The sequence below is a fragment of the Pan troglodytes genome, chromosome 1, assembly GCF_028858775.2.
Source record: "Pan troglodytes isolate AG18354 chromosome 1, NHGRI_mPanTro3-v2.0_pri, whole genome shotgun sequence".
NCBI classification, from domain to species: Eukaryota; Metazoa; Chordata; class Mammalia; order Primates; family Hominidae; genus Pan; species Pan troglodytes.
In genome coordinates, this window is record NC_072398.2 from 78866038 (window position 1) to 78879147 (window position 13110).

Sequence of the window (13110 nt, forward strand, 5' to 3'; positions counted from 1 at the left end):
CAGTGGCTATAAATGTGTGATTTTATATCTGGGTCCTTCATTCAATTTCATTAGTCTGTGTGTCTGTTTTTATGCCAGAATCTTGCTGTTTTGGTTACTATGGCTTGGTAGTATATTCTAGAGTCAGGACATGTGATGCCTCCAGGTTTGTTCTTTTTGCTCAAAATTGCTTTTCTATTCAGGGTCTTTTGTGGTTCCATATAAACTTTTGAAAACTATTTGATTATAGTATTATTCTAGAATTCCGGCTTCTAAGAATATGTTTTATACACCATAATATGTTTTATATAGTACATGACAGAGTAAAACATTTTAATTGAAGTATGTTTTATTTTAAGCCATTTTCTCATATACACTTTAAATTGTAAAAATCTAAAACAAGATTTTTTAACGTGGCTTTTTAAATATATTGTTTGCTTTTCACTCAATGTCCAAAAATATGCACAGAATATATTTTGTTTTTATAAAAGGAAATAAAACGAGATTAACATCAAAAATGAAAAGCAAATTTCTTTTTAAACTTCGCTTTTGATAAATACACATGCTATTCTTTTCCACAACAAAGTATAGCAAGTATGTTGGAGGCACTGGTATCCCGAGCATCAGATTTAATTCATGAAATTCAAAATCCAGATCCTTAACCTCTGTCATGTGTGAAGTGACCTTAAATAAATTGGCAACTCCAGGTAATTTTGGTGCAAGTAATGTATATCTCACTGCCACTATATTTAAATGCTCTACCCACCTACATACATGTGAGCACACACACATTCAAACAAATAAACACACACCTACATCAGTTAGAAATGCTTTCAGTAGTCAGCAACCTAACAGTGCTTAAGTAAACACGGGATGTCTGCAAATAAATGGCTTCTCCTGGCATTGCTTCAGTGGCTCAAAAACTGCAAAGCTTTCTCTCAAGGTTGCAAGATAACTCCTTGATCACAAACCATTGCTTCCACATTCACGTCAGCAGGAAAGGGATAATAAACAGGACCACCTATTTCTGTCTTAATATCAGAAATAGAAAAGCTTCCCTAGAAGTCAGAATACCTATTATTAAAAAGACAAACAGTCTTGCTGGCAAGGATGGGAAGAAAGGAGAATGCTCATACATTGTTGGTGAGAATGTAAATTAGTATAGCCATTATGGAAAACAGTATGGCAGTTCCTCAAAACACTAAAGACAGAGCTACCGTATGATCCAGCAATCCCAATACTGGTATTTATCCAAAGGAAAAGAAATTAATACATTAAAGAGATACCTTGTGTTTATGGCAGCACTGTTCACAACAGCCAAAGTATGGAATCAACACGCATCCATCAACAGATAAATGGATACAGAAAATGTGGTATATACAAAATGGAATACTATTCAGCCACCAAAAAAAAAAATGAAATCCTGTCATTTGTGGCAACATGGATAAGCCCAGACATTATGTTAAGTGAAATAAGTCACATACAGAAAGAGATATACCACATGTTCTCACTCATATGTGGGAACTAAAAACCTTAAGCTCATAGAAGAGTAGAATTATGGCTACTAAAAGACTGGCAAGGTAGTGGGGAGTGGAGGACAGGGAGAGGATAGTTAATGGATACAAAATTACAGCTAGATGGGAGGAATAAGTTCTAGTGTTCTATAGCCCTGTAGGATAACTATAGTTAACAATATTTATTGTACATTTTCAAATAGCTAAAAGAGAAGATCTTGAATGTTCCCAATACAAAACAAAAATGATAAATATTTGAGATGATAGATATGCTAATTACCCTGATTTGTTCATTACATATTGTATACATATATCAAAATATCACTCTGTACTTCTAAATATGTACAATTATTACTAGTCAGTTAAAAATAATAATGATTTTCTGGGTGTGGTGTCTCATGCCTGTAATCCCAATGCTGGGAGGCCAAGGAGGGAGGATTGCTTGAGCCCAGGAGTTCAAGACCAGCCTGGTCAACATAGTGAGACCCCATCTCTACAAAAAACAGAAAAATTAACCAGGCATGGTGGTGCATGCCTATAGTCCCAGCTACTTGGGAGGCTGAGGTGGGAACCTCAGCCAGGAAGGTGGAGGCTGCAGTGAACTATGATCATGCCGCTGCACTGCAGATGGGTGACAGAAGAAAACCCAGTCTCAAAATAATAATATTAATTTAAAAACCATTCAAAAATAAATGTAGCTCAAGTGCTAAATTTTATTATTAAAATATTTTGCTTTTTAACAAAAGAAAAACTTCTCCAGACACTCCTCCCCTCACTTAGGTGCATGCACACACATGAACATACACACACACACACACACACACACACAACACACAGTGGATTTCCCATTAGTTTTGTCATCCGGAATTGGATCACATGACCACCTATAGTTGCAAAGGAAGCTGGGAAAGTGGGAAACAGGTTGCTTATGATTGTCTTACATTAAACATGACCCATCATTTGGACTAGATATTACTACTCTGAACAAAATTAGGGTTCCATTGTCTAGAAAAAAGGAAGTATAGTTATTGGGTAGGTAACTAATAATGTATGTCATACTAACTTGCCAGTTATTAAGCATCTATTATGTGAAAGGCAATAGGCCTAGTTATTTTACATATTAAAATATTATGTCACTAAATCTTCACAACACTGTGAATTAATCATTTGTAAATGCTGTTTGTTCTCTATTCCTTATAAATAAGAAAAATGAGCCACACTAAAATTGTAAGTACCTTACACAAGGTCACACAACTAGTAAAAGTGGCAGATTAGGATTTGAGCTCAGACCTGATTTGAAGCTCACACTTTTTCTACAATATCCTACAATATCATACTGTCCATAATCTTAGCATCTGTTCCTTTGCTATCCCTAATTCTATCTAGCTATCCCTGACTTCATACAGTCTTGATCACAAGCCCATCGCCCTAAACAGTCTAAGTCATATGGAATTCAATTTAGAAGACTGCATATTGCCTTTACATATATCAAATGCCTATCACAGTGTCTAAAACATAATAAGCATTCAAAAATACTAATTTAATTCTCCATTTCCCAAATCCCTGACCCTACCTGTCTATAAAATGAGATTCTATGAGACTCTGCCCAAAAGGGTTTAAAAACGAAGGTTTTCATTATAATTTTGTTTCACCTACACGTAATTCCACAACTCAAACCCAAGAACTACAGAGGCTACTATAAGCATACAGTTCTTTTGAGAGACATCAAAATATTCTTGGTCACTGCAGAGACAGCCAAGAGAGCTGAACATTTATTTATTTATTTATTTATTTATTTATTGAGCCTTTACTGTATGTTAGGCACTGTTCAAAATTTTGGCAATTCAACAGTGAAAAGGCCAGACAAGTTTCTTGATCTTTGAGTTTCCATTCTAGTGGAAAAGAAGGGCATTAAACATATAAACAAAGATAATTTCAGAAAGTGAGAGTGCTATGAGGAAAATAAAACAAGATTATGTGATAAATGAATAATAATACACAGGTTGATTTTGATAAGATGCCTAGACAGAACGGAAAGAGCTTATTTGAGACCTGATGGCTAAGAGAGAGCCTGGTCATATGTGGGAAAAAGAGAACTGCAGGTCGTAGGCCTGCGGCCTTGAGGCAGGAATATTTTACAGGAACAGAAAGAAGGTCAGTGAGGCTGGAACATAATGATTGAGAAAGACATGATAAGAAATGAGATCTGAGAGGAATCTGTATTTTATTCAAAGTGTAACGGGCATTTTGACAAATTTTAGATAAGCAGGGGTAGCATAATCCCACGTTGTTTTTGTAATCACTCTGGCAGCTGTGTAGAGAGTGGCTTGGCAGGGTGCACAAGTGGAAGTGGAGATTTCAGCGAGGTGACTTGGCCAGAGCAGCACTGGTAGAAATGGGATAAAGATGGGTGAATTAAAGATAAATAAACATTGTGATACAACTTAACTGTGGGGAAATTTGTTTTCTCATTCACTTCATTTTACCTTGAGTTTGCAACACCACAGTGTTTTGTCACATTAGTTCACATGTTTTCTGAAGAATTGTGACCATTATTTTCTTCTTAAACCTTTTTATAATAAATGTCTTAACGTGCTAACAAAATTCAGTCAGATATTTGTCTTTTATTTGAATGGACTATATCTACAAGACAGTGCTGAAGCAGTCAGTTCATTCAAACAGCATTTGAATTCAGAGTGCCTCTTTCCTTTCAGAAAAGAAAAAATAAAGTCAGTCTCATATCTTTTTATAGATACAGCTTGTCAGAGGTTTAGCTTTGCATAATTGGCCATAATTAATTATAAGCTTCTCTAAGTTTTCTCTAAGTTCATGAAACGAGTCAGGTTAATAGAAGATTCTCCAAGAAACTGTGTTCTGGGGTTAATCAGTGTTGTTCCTAACTAGAATTCTGAGTGGAATAATCCAGGAGAAACACGTCACTTTTGGAAGCCGCCCCTGTAAATTTACTGCGTCTGAATGTTCACTCCTTCTGGAAAAAGCATCTTAATTTAACTGCAGTGGGAGTTGATAATAGTGCTGGTGCTCCTTGGAGTCAAATTTAGATGAGGACTATTACCTGGCCCTGTCCTATTCTGCTATTTTGTTATCCAAACCCTTCAACTATGACTAGTTAGTCATCCTCAGAATGCACTTTGCATATCATGGTTAAGCTTCTAAAATTGTGACGGAAAGGAGAGTTGTAGTACCAGAATGAATTTCTGCATAAATAATTTTCATTTTCATTTTTATCAATTGGGGTAAACATGACTTTAGCCACAAGGCATGAGAGAAAACCAGGATCTGGTTAACTGTTATCTGGGTAACTGAACAATGGGAAGACTGAAACTGGATGACTGAAGCCAAAAGCACTTCAGGCAGGGATTCTTGGGCTCATGGATCTTTACAGGCTTAAAAATGCTGCTTTAAGGATATTTAAGAAGAAGGCTTACATTTAGGAAACTTCAAAGGGTTGAAATTTGATCACTCCATAGGTGATCAACGCAGAGTGAATGTCTTCAGTTGCAATATTCAATTGAAACACTCTTGTACAATTGAAGAAAAAGGAAGAAATCAGAAGATAGTTAATGCTTTTTAAATCCAGATAAGTTTAACTATAATAAAAACACATACCAACGCCTTGCCTTCCTGGCCTAATAAGTTCCAGGTATAGTTGTGAAGACTGTTCTTCAGTGCAGTAGCAATGAACTGGAAAGCCTTTGTGTAACTGAAGGGTTTCCGTGGGTTCCAGATTCTGAGTTTGTCCCAGCAGCCAAAACAATGATTTATAAAATGTTGCAGATTTCTAAATAAATGTTAAGCATCTCCTGGTTATTGAAGATTGCTAACCAGTATTTAATTTATCTGTGTTTCCTCCTGTTAACCAAGCAAGTATAAAAAAAGAGTTGCTATTAATTATCATGCCATATTTTCAAAAAAAACACACTATAACTTTTGCTTATCACAGACTGCCCTAATCTAAGTCTGATTGTATGGCTTTTAGATCATCTTTTGGTTTGATAAATACATCAGAATCCCCAATAACTGTTAAGATTTCATTTCCACCCCACCTAACTATTGCTCATCTCATTCTTACTCATGCAATTCCTCCTCCCTCCCCACCCATACACAGCAATGCTGCTTTTGCAATTTGTCAACATGAAGGCAATAACAGTTGTCAAACTGACCGTGCAACTTTTTGGCAACCCACACAAATCACTGTGTATCTCTGTACTTCTCTCTCCTTTTATCAATGATTTGGGAGTAATCATCCTGGTTGCCTGCTTTGTTCTCATGGGTTTGGAGGGCACTGACATTCACGGAACATTGTGAACTAAGAAGAAAGTTGCTTATAAGTGTCTCGAACTACCATTTTCACATGTCTTAACTGCCATAACAGGGAGGAAAATCTTCACAATTTGAAAGGCTTCCTGAAACTTAGTCCCACTGCACCAAACCTTTGATCTTTTGGTCACACTGTCAGTGTCTTGAAAACTCAGTTCTCTTGTAAAATTTTCAGGCTGCTCCCAAAACAATTGTTGCATAAGTTCTGAAAGCCAGGCCCACAAAGCTTTGCTGTGTTCTGGAAAGTTCCCTAAATAGAGTTAGGTAACAACGGCATTAGCACTGAGACTGAGGAGTCATGGCATCCAATCACACACAGTTCTCTGTTTTTCTTTCTCTCAACATCTCTTTTTCTTTTCCTCTTCTCCTCCCCTTCTTTTTCAATTTCTTCCTCCTCCTCTCTTCTCCTTTGTTTCCTTCTCCCACAAAAAGTGTTTGCTTTTCCCCGCAAATGCTTCTGAGCCTTGGACCAGGCTCTGATTTCACCAGCTTTGCTTAAGCAAGACTTGCTGCTTCACCTAAGGACAAAGGTGTTTCCAGGTTTAACTAAAAACTGGATGGGACATTACATAACAGAGTGAAGTGAGGCTTCCATTGCCAAAGTGTTACAAAAACACTTTTTCTTACAATGTTTCAGAACTTTTGCAACAGGGTATCTATGAGAATTAAAACATGGGTTAAAAATATGTAAGATCTCATGCCAAATAATTGAAAACAAACAGTTGATTTACAGTAAGATCTTGCTAGTTTTCACTCTTCTGAAATGAACCTGATTCTTTTGTTTTAATAGCAGGGTTTATTTGCTATATACATTGAAATAATTTAAATTATTGAGCATTTTTGAATATTAAGAACTTTTGAAATAAATCATGAACTGATGTTAGGAACAATTTTAAGTGTGTCACATTTGTCGGTATGAATTAACCTAATGCATTTTATTTGAGGGGCTTCTCTACATTTTCTTCTCTTGCTTGTGAGAGTCTGTGACATTTCACAATGAAGATGGCCTCCTGTGTAAGCATAAATTAGGAGAAGCCACCAAGGCTGAGATTAATAGCTTAAGTTATTTTCACTAAATTTAAGTAGATTGATTAAATCATTCCACAATGTAATCAGGTATCAAAACATCACAATGTACCACCTAAATAGATGCAATTATTATTTGCCAGTTAAAAAGTTTTAAAAAGAGGTTTACTTTGTGAAGAGCAAAAAATATTTGGCAACAGTAATCAAATGAAGCTTATATATCATAATCAAAATATAATTGTATCAGAATTCCTGATGATTAAAGCATATCTAGAAAGAGCCCCGCCCACTGTGCTCCTGCCCACGACCAAGGCCTCAAAGAGGTCTCTCTAATCATTCCCACTCTCATTTCTGGCTGTACTCCTATTTCTTACTATGCTGGGGTAACATGTTTGTAGACTATTTTAAGAACTATATTGAGCAGCTTCTTCAAACAGGTATACTTACTCTTGGGAGTACATAAAACCTTTCAGAAGACATGTAAACACAAACTGTTCTAAGGAAATCAATTTCCAGATACTTAGCTTCCACATCCACTCTTTCCTAAAAGTAGTCTGCCTAGGTGCCTTCCATGAACTCTTCATAACCCTTTCCTTCCCATTCTCTTTGTTATCCTTGCTGGAGCGATGCATTGTCTTGCGATGTAATAATCTCTGGGATGTCAAACAAAGGAATAATTTGAAATATTTGTGTCACCTCATTTAATCAAAGCACCATAAACCCTGACCACCTATCATACTAAGAAAAGCATCTCCAATACAATATTATTTTTGATATTTAAAAATTATAATTTGTGTGTATGTTTGATCACTTGCATATGAAAAATAACTGTTATGATAATACAGAAGAAAATTATAGGTATTCAAACTCTAGGACCATAGAAAATTTTTATTGCAACTAGTAGGCAGAGCTAAAAATGTAGCAAAAGGAATCTAAATCTAGACATAAAGTTCTGACTATGGAGATAGTGAAAAAAACACAGAATGGAAATTTTAAAATTTTTGTTGTATAGGCATATAAAAGGGTAACCAATAACAGATATTCGCTTTTAAAATTATCTTGCATTGGCGTAAAAGTCTAAGAGGAAGTGGAATGGAAATAAAATACCAAAGAGAAAAAAGAATTACGAAAATGTCTAATTTTTTTTTATTATTATACTTTAAGTTTTAGGGTACATGTGCACAATGTGCAGGTTAGTTACATATGTATACATGTGATATGCTGGTGAGCTGCACCCACTAACTCCTCATTTAGCATTAGGTATATCTCCCAATGCTATCCCTCCCCCCTCCCCCCACCCCACAACAGTCCCGAGTGTGATGTTCCCCTTCCTGTGTCCATGTGTTCTCATTGTTCAATTCCCACCTATGAGTGAGAATATGCGGTGTTTGGTTTTTTGTTCTTGCGATAGTTTACTGAGAATGATGATTTCCAGTTTCATCCATGTCCCTACAAAGGACATGAACTCATCCTTTTTTATGGCTGCATAGTATTCCATGGTGTATATGTGCCACATTTTCTTAATCCAGTCTATCATTGTTGGACATTTGGGTTGCTTCCAAGTCTTTGCTATTGTGAATAATGCTGCAATAAACATACGTGTGCATGTGTCTTTATAGCAGCATGATTTATAGTCCTTTGGGTATATACCCAGTAATGGGATGGCTGGGTCAAATGGTATTTCTAGTTCTAGATCCCTGAGGAATCGCCACACTGACTTCCACAATGGTTGAACTAATTTAGAGTCCCACCAACAGTGTAAAAGTGTTCCTATTTCTCCACATCCTCTCCAGCACCTGTTGTTTCCTGACTTTTTAATGGTTGCCATTCTAACTGGTGTGAGATGGTATCTCATTGTGGTTTTGATTTGCATTTCTCTGATGGCCACTGATGGTGAGCATTTTTTCATGTGTTTTTTGGCTGCATAAATGTCTTCTTTTGAGAAGTGTCTGTTTCTGTCCTTCGCCCACTTTTTGATGGGGTTGTTTGTTTTTTTCTTGTAAATTTGTTGGAGTTCATTGTAGATTCTGGATATTAGCCCTTTGTCAGATGAGTAGGTTGCGAAAATTTTCTCCCATTTTGTGGGTTGCCTGATCACTCTAATGGTAGTTTCTTCTGCTGTGCAGAAGCTCTTTAGTTTAATTAGATCCCATTTGTCAATTTTGGCTTTTGTTGCCATTGCTTTTGGTGTTTTAGACATGAAGTCCTTGCCCATGCCTATGTCCTGAATGGTATTGCCTAGGTTTTCTTCTAGGGTTTTTATGGTTTTAGGTCTAATGTTTAAGTCTTTAATCCATCTTGAATTGATTTTTGTATAAGGTATAAGGAAGGGATCCAGTTTCAGCTTTGTGCATATGGCTAGCCAGTTTTCCCAGCACCATTTATTAAATAGGGAATACTTTCCCCATTGCTTGTTTTTCTCAGGTTTGTCAAAGATCAGATAGTTGTAGATATGCGGCATTATTTCTGAGGGCTCTGTTCTGTTCCATTGATCTATATCTCTATTTTGGTACCAGTATCATGCTGTTTTGGTTACTGTAGCCTTGTAGTATAGTTTGAAGTCAGGTAGCATGATGCCTCCAGCTTTGTTCTTTTGGCTTAGGATTAACTTGGTGATGCGGGCTCTTTTTTGGTTCCATATGAACTTTAAAGTAGTTTTTTCCAATTCTGTGAAGAAAGGCATTGGTAGCTTGATGGGGATGGCATTGAATCTATAAATTACCTTGGGCAGTATGGCCATTTTCATAATATTGATTCTTCCTACCCATGAGCATGGAATGTTCTTCCATTTGTTTGTATCCTCTTTAATTTCATTGAGCAGTGGTTTGTAGTTCTCCTTGAAGAGGTCCTTCACATCCCTTGTAAGGTGGATTCCTAGGTATTTTATTCTCTTTGAAGCAATTGTGAATGGGAGTTCACTCATGATTTGGCTCTCTGTTTGTCTGTTATTGGTGTATAAGAATGCTTGTGATTTTTGTACATTGATTTTGTATCCTGAGACTTTGCTGAAGTTGCTTATCAGCTTAAGGAGATTTTGGGCTGAGACAATGGGGTTTTCTAGATATACAATCATGTCATCTGCAAACAGGGACAATTTGACTTCCTCTTTTCCTAATTGAATACCCTTTATTTCCTTCCCCTGCCTAATTGCCCTGGCCAGAACTTCCAACAGTATGTTGAATAGGAGTGGTGAGACAGGGCATCCCTGTCTTGTGCCAGTTTTCAAAGGGAATGCTTCCAGTTTTTGCCCATTCAGAAAAAATATCGAATTTTTAAAGAAGATATTTGTATGCCTTTAAAATAGATGATAGCAGATATAAAATTCCTGTAAAAAGTGCTAATTTAAAAGTGAGGTGACAGTTTTACTTTAAAAATTTCCATTTAAATGTTCAAGAAATTATATCCTTTGAAACTATATAAAATTATGTTAAATATTTTAGTTGTCAACTTAAAAATGTGGAAGGGGGAAAAAAGTCTGTAAAAATTCTCTTAAGGAGCATGAGAGCAACAAAGAAGATACGTGATAAGAAAAATACTCTCTGCCTTGTGAAGTTTATATTCCTAACAGAGAAATCAGCCAGGTAGGGTAAGCACCATGTGGCATTTTTTATTCTTACAGAAAATATGTCCTGTTCTTCCTTCTTCCTTTTAATTGGAAGCTCTCACTGAAGAAAAAAAAAAGTTTGAAGTGGCCTATTTTGTTTCTGGTATAAGTAGAACCAAATTTCTCAAATCACAGCAAAATATAAATGGACTCTATAGGATACAGTTATGTCAAGAAGAGTTGCTACTATTTCCAAGTGAGTGGATTAACCTTGTACTTGCCATATGTTCAACCAAGTGCCAGTAGCCAACAAAATACTACACATAAGCACAGGGTGCCAACATCCTATCTAAATGAGATCAAGTTAAAATATACATCACAGACAGGCTTGAATAGGGGGAAAAAATACAGAATATCATTGAAAGGGTACTTACGGAAGGAAAGGACTCAGACCCAGATGTGTGTGCACGTGTGTGTGTGTGTGTGTGTGTGTGTGTGTCAAGGGTACTTTTTCCCCTGTACTGCTTACCTACATTAATCTCTACAGTGAAGGATTCCTGAAAGTACAGCATGCCCCAAAACACAGTACCCTAATCTACCCAGGTTTTGCTTTATCAATACATACAATCAAGAACTATCCGAGGTTTTCCTATCCCAGGTTTTTCTCTATCCATACATACAATCAAGAACTCATTTTCTTAGCATGTGTTTCTGAACCTAAACCATTGCTAAGAAATACTAGAACTATCAAAATTCCTATTTGATAGACCACAAACTTGGAGCAGTAGAGAAAAACAGCAAATAAGTCTCCGTAGTAAGCCACAGTTTTGGTCATCTAAACTATGAGTAATAAAAAGTAAATTTCAATCAACTGTGCTAAAGGAAAGACTAAGATATCTTTATATTCTCTGTATAAAATATTACAGAATCTTATTAGTAAGAAAGTTTCATCAAAGAGTATGCAGTCAAAAATGTAAAAAGAATGCATAGTGGTAAGTGAGGGAGTTAATTAATTTAAAATATTATGCTATTTTTCTTCATTTTGTGATGTTTATAATATTGGCGAATTTTTTTAGTTGTTAATTCTTGGGATTTATTTTTTCTTTAGAAATAAATTATCAGCTTTTTGCTCAATTTATAAAATTATAGAAGCCTCATGCCTCAACTAAACTCCAGTTACTCTGCTCCCTAAGTCCCTGCCTCATCAATAGACAGAAATGACTCTGCCACTTCCTGTCTCCTGTTCAAGGTGATATGAGCTTTGCCTCCTAGGTACGAGGAACAATTGAGGAATTGCTTTAATAATAGGTAAGAATTATGAACATGCATTTCTTTTTCTTCAACAGAGTTAAATCATGGCTCACTCTGGATTTCCAGATGCAGTTAAGATGAAATAATAATGTTGAGCCAGTCTCGCCCTGCTTTAAATTAATCACTCCAGGAAGAGACATTAAACCTTTCAGACCACCAGTGTGCATAAATGCTTTAGTGCCCTAGACCATACACCCTCTCTTGGTTATTTGGGACACAAGGAAATGTAGGCTCAGTAAATGAGGCTGTTTTATGAGCCATTTAAATAATCTGAAAAGGAAATTAATACTTTTATTACTTTCTATAAGTGAAAAACTTCCTTAAAAATCTGTAAGAGTTCTTTATATTACTGTGGGTAGGACTGACTGCCCTGGCCAAAACATGGATCCAGAGAAATAATGGAAGGTTACAGAAAGCATGCGTGGCCACATAAATCATAATGGAATAAATAAAGGCTGGAAACTAATTTGGAGCTAAAGAAATTCACTTCTAATCATGCCAAAAAAAATTCACTTGATTAGAAATCAGTCTATGACTTAAGTATTTCTCAGTCTTCTTGAACAATATGAATTTTTGCTGGGCCTATTACTAGGATGGGAAAGGAATCTAGAGAAATGTGGAAACAAGGTGTGAACCCTACCCCATGTCAGAACCATCAGGACTTCTCACACGAGGAATATTCCATTAGTCACTTTTTATAAACACTGCCCTCAAACTTTAAGACTTCACAACAGTCCAGTAGAGAAAGGAAAATTAGGTGAATTTGCTAGAAAGGAAAGGTTACTTCTCTGATCTCATCTTTTACCCATTTCTGCCTCAGTCAGCTCCAGCCACCATTCTGGCTTCTGCTCTGTTCCTGAAACACACCAAGCACACTCCAGTCTCAAAGCCTTTGAACTGGTGGTTCCCTCTGCCTAAGACACTCTTCCCCTAAATTTCCACATGGCTCCCTCCCTTATTCTATTTAGATCTCTGTTCACATGTCAACTTATCTTGGAGCCCCTCCCCTATAATGCTTTGTTCTCTTGCCCTGCCTTATTTTTCTCTTAGAATGTTACAGATTTTTTTGTTCCCACTGAAATGTAAGCACCCTGAAAGTAGGGAGCTTGTCGTTCACTGCTGTTTTCTCAGTGCCTAGCACAGGGCCTGATACAACTACATACTCAATAATTATATGTTAAATGATGAATTGCACTGGTAAATACATGAGTTGACTATTGTAAACCTTCCTTTCATTAAATTAGTAGATACCAAGCCTGAATTGGAACCCAGATCTCTCTGTACCAATCTGCTTGCATACAGATCGCCTGCAGGCAAGAGGGCCTATTATAAAGATAATTCCCTTGTAAAGAAGAAACTAGTTTCTAACATTCTTCTAACATTCCTTTCAACATG

At 36.4% G+C, this 13110-nt stretch overlaps 1 long non-coding RNA gene across 3 annotated transcripts in view; it reads right to left on the reverse strand.

Moving 5' to 3' along the window:
• Positions 1–3694: 3694 nt before the first annotated feature.
• LOC107969228 (uncharacterized) overlaps positions 3695–13110 on the reverse strand; it is a 67342-nt gene continuing 57926 nt past the window's right edge. For 2 of the 3 annotated variants that reach the window (XR_010151834.1, XR_010151835.1), the window contains exons 2-7: positions 7308–7513; positions 5678–6352; positions 5124–5366; positions 4943–5035; positions 3980–4200; positions 3695–3879 (exon numbers count right to left, since the gene is read on the reverse strand). This is a non-coding gene — a long non-coding RNA (uncharacterized LOC107969228). Of the gene's footprint in view, positions 3880–3979; positions 4201–4942; positions 5036–5123; positions 5367–5677; positions 6565–7307; positions 7514–13110 lie in introns of those variants that run through there. The other variant, XR_008536396.2, reaches the window with a different exon arrangement.